The 4,211-nt window shown below is 37.7% G+C and overlaps 1 pseudogene; it reads right to left on the bottom strand.

The window, feature by feature from the left end:
• Window positions 1–2,262: 2,262 nt before the first annotated feature.
• Window positions 2,263–3,020, bottom strand: LOC105709017 (large ribosomal subunit protein uL30-like 1; annotated as a pseudogene).
• Between the last annotated feature and the right edge of the window lie 1,191 nt (window positions 3,021–4,211).

Below are 4,211 nucleotides of genomic sequence, written 5' to 3'. Positions count from 1 at the left end.
GAGTATGTAGAGGAACTGGAACTCTTGTACACTGTTGAGGTGATATTTAATAATTCAATCATTTGGAACTTTGACATTTTAAGAAAGGTTAAAATGTTTATTATTTAACATATTATTCAGCCATTTTAGTTCTAAGTAGTTACTCAAGAAAAATGAAAGCTTGTTTCTATAATGAGAACATGAATGCCCATACCATCTTTATTTGCAACAACCCAAACCAGAAACAACATAAATGTCCCTCAACAGATGAAAGGATAAACAAACTGCAATATATCCATACATTAGGATACTCCTCAATAATAATAAGAAATAAACAACTGATACATGTCACAACATAGAGGAATCTCAAAATAATTATACTGAGTGAAAAAAAGCCAAAAGAGTTACATACTGTATGATCTACTTACATAAAATTCTAGGAAATGTAAACTAATGTAAAGTGATAGTGGATCAATGATTGCCTAGAGATAAACAATAGAGTATGGGCAAAAGCAGAAGGAAGGAATTGCATGGGATATAGAAACATAAGGGCAGTTTTTGGAAGGATAGATATGTTTATTATTTCGGCTGTGGTAATGGCTTCATAGATTTACAAATATGTCACAGCAAGTCTAATGCCTTACTGTATACTTTAAATATAAATTAACTATGCCTCAATAAAACTCTTGAAATAAACTATAGAATTTCATAAAAGTGCACTTATTGTTAATCACAAAAAGAATTAATAAGTTTAATAAAAGTGGTAGCATTAATTATACATTTCTGAAAATTAAAGTTGATAAATTAACCAGAAAGAGTTTCTTTGCATAAAGAAAAAAATACATAAACTTCCAATTTGTCCAATAATAAAAACATGTTAAAACCTAATAATACATACATTTTAGAATTATCAAAAAGAAAGACAGCATAGATTTAATTAATTAAACTAGTAAAAAACAGAAATCCATTTCATCCTGTGAAAATTATGTTGAAAATATGAATAATTACAATAATGTATTAGGAAAATGAAAATAACAAAATTGATTTCAAAAGTGAGTTAAAAAAGAAAAACTCAACCATAGAGAAAATTTAGAAAGTTATTAGAGTAATTTGTAAAAATTTGGTCTCCTGAGTTTTTTTAGTTGTTTCTTTCAAAACTTTACAAAATATACATCTCTTGTGAAATGTTTGCTACTTATAAGCATATGGCAATGCCAAAATAATTTGAACACCAAGGGATTGTCCAGGAGCAAATAGACACATACAAGGGAAACATAATATGATGCTCCTGTGGAAAGAGACAAAAGAAAAAATCAGTTGCAAAAGGGGAAAGATAAGTGGACAAAATACAATGAAAAGATTAAATTAATATTTCTATTACTTGAAGAAACTATAAACTATTATTTCATATTCGACTTAATAAGTAAAAAAAGATTGACCAAGTTTTGTGTCACATTGTAAAAGTACAAGGAAATTGAGTATGTTTTCACTTTCTTTTTTTTTTTTTTGACAAGTAAACATTTATTTTTGTACCTTTCCTCCTATGTGTATTTCAAGTCTTTCTCACAAGGCCCCAGGAATCAACAGATTCAATTATGTCCCTGGGCTTGTCCACTGCTGCAGGAGTCTTAGGGAGCCTTGTACAAATGCTAGAGTTACTCAATTACCAACATTAAACCCTAGGATAAGAGATGCAGGAAAGCAGGACTCCTTCCTCCATGGAATGTGCTGTTTTCAGACGAGGCAGCAGCCAATGTAGAAAACGCTGGAATTTTTCCTTGGAACTGGATTGTGATAAGAGGTTCTTGCCATGAACATAAGCTACTGTTTTTTTCTTTTCTTTTTTCTTTTGAGACAGTTTCATTCGTTGCCTAGGCTAGAGTGCAATGGCGTGATCTCGGCTCACTGCAACCTCTCCCTCCCAGGTTCAAGCGATTCTCCTGCCTCTGCCTCCCGAGTAGCTGGGATTACAGGTATGGGCCACCATGCCCTGCTAATTTTTGTATTTGCAGTGGAGTCAGGGTTTCGCCATGTTGGTCAGGCTGGTCTCGAACTCCCAACCTTAGGTGATCCGCCCTCTTCAGCCTCCCAAAGTACTGGGATTACAGGCATGAGCCACCATGCCTGGCCAGCTACTGTCTTTTCTTTGACCCCTCTTTTCCAGTTTTTAAAGATGAAGCAGGAAATAATCTTCTCTGAAGATACTTGATACAAATTCTCCAAACCCAAAAACACATGCTCCCACTTTGTTGATAAAAATTTATTGCAGTTTGGCATCTGGTTCTAGTTCACCTGGCGGATGAGCTGATTGATGTGTTCACCCCGATAGCCAGGTGTGCCCATCTCCTTGAGGAGGCCCACTCTATTTTTGGTAGCATGACGGGCCACTGAGAGGTGGAAAGGGCGCAAGAACCATGAGATCTCCTGGAAATGCTTCCCTGGGAAGGCAATTTCATGAATGAGGTCTTCCGAGCAAATGACACCAAACTTCCCCAGGTGCTCCTCAATCACAGTGTTGTCTGTCAGAGGGATGGTCTTATTCTTGACCCTGGCTTGTCCACATTTCAAAATGAGTTCCTGGACAGACTTCAGATTTGGAAATCCCCAGGTCACATAAGGTTCCACTATGTGCAGCATTTTTAGGTTCTGGGGAGTGACTTTTACAAAGACACCACTAAAAATTTTCTTTAGGCGAAGTCTTGCAATGGTTCTCTGCACCAGTAAACTCACACCATCAATCCTTTCAATGCGTACGACAAAGGCCAAAGAATGTTTATCTGGCAATTCCAAGGCGTGAGGCTTCACTTCTAGTCGTCTGACATGCACCTTGTCATGCGTCTGCTGCCAGGAATCATGTAGGAATGATTCCAATCGCTTAAACCTGGGCCCTTTTCCTTTCCTCTGTCCTTCTTTGCCAAAAGTGCCTGCTTTGCCTGAGTGGCTTTGAGGACTTGATAAGCCTTCCTCTTTTTCAGGAGATTTTCTGGAACCAAAAGGATTTTTCTTTGCTCTTGCTCCGCCATCTTTCCGGTGTAGCAGCTACTGATCTGTTTTCACTTTCTTTATCAACTTTTTCTTTATGTTATTTGCTTTTCTTTATCAACTAAAGATAAAGGAGATTAGGCTGCCTTCAGCTGAGGCTTTTACAAAACCTTCTGGCCTTCCAAGAAGGTGTGTGACTATCTTCTATAACTTTCTCTAATATTTTTCCCTTAATATTTTTGCCACCACCCTGACTGAACTACCACAAAACCCTAAGCTGAAATCACACAATCCTTAAATATTATAGTGTTCCAGTGACAAATCCTGTTGTGCAAGTGAGCACCAATTAGAAGACTCTTCTTTGTGATCCTATTGATGTGGACACATGACCCATTAAACCCTCAACGATTACACCATGCAATGTGTGTATTGCACACTAGAATAATACAAACCATGCATGGCAGGTGTTCAGTGATAAGATTTTGTTAAGTCATTAATTCAAAGATATAAATAGTATTAAGCAGAGAAGAAAAGTTTTACCCAAAAACTGAAACTTCCAAATGGCCAGTGGCCTCATCTTTCCAAGAGAAAGGCACCAGTGATCACCCAGAGAATATGCTGATCCCAAGTCAATGGCATCATCCTTGATTCCTTACCTCTTGCTTATGCTCCACAGTTCATCAATATCAACAGAGAGCTCCATGTTTCTCAAACCTTTACTCATCTTCATCACCACTATCATTTAAATGTAGTTCTCCATTAACTTGTGCTTAAATTGTTGATACAGTTGCTTAAGTGGTGTTCTTGTTTCTGACTTTGTCCTCTTCTGATCAGTTTACCCAGTTGTGATCTGTCTAAACTGCATCTGTGACCCTAGGCATTGCTTCTCTAAAATGCTTCAGCTCCCCATTTCCAACAGAATGAAACTCAACCCCCACAGGATGGTACACACATTATGGTGTATCCACTCTGCTTTTTCTCCAACCTCGTCTCTGCTAGCCCCTGACACTAACACTATATCTTCATCTGGAGGTAATGCTCATTCCCACGAACTACCAAGTTCTTGTCACTTTGGTGGAATGCACATGTTGATCCTTCCCCCAATCAGATATTCCTGCTCAGCCTTTTTACCTGACTGGCTTCTAGTCCTCCTTTAAGATTCAATTTAGATGCCACCTCATTCCTGAAGATGTTTCGTCTGATGTCATGTGTCAGGTGTTTATAGCCTTCCTCTCTCCTGTAACATTCCA

Source organism: Aotus nancymaae, unplaced genomic scaffold, assembly GCF_030222135.1.
Source record: "Aotus nancymaae isolate 86718 unplaced genomic scaffold, 86718_ANA_hifiasm-v0.15.2.pri h1tg000020l, whole genome shotgun sequence".
NCBI lineage: Eukaryota > Metazoa > Chordata > Mammalia > Primates > Aotidae > Aotus > Aotus nancymaae.
Note: the sequence above shows the minus strand (reverse complement) of the source record. Positions and strands in the feature narration are given on the sequence as shown.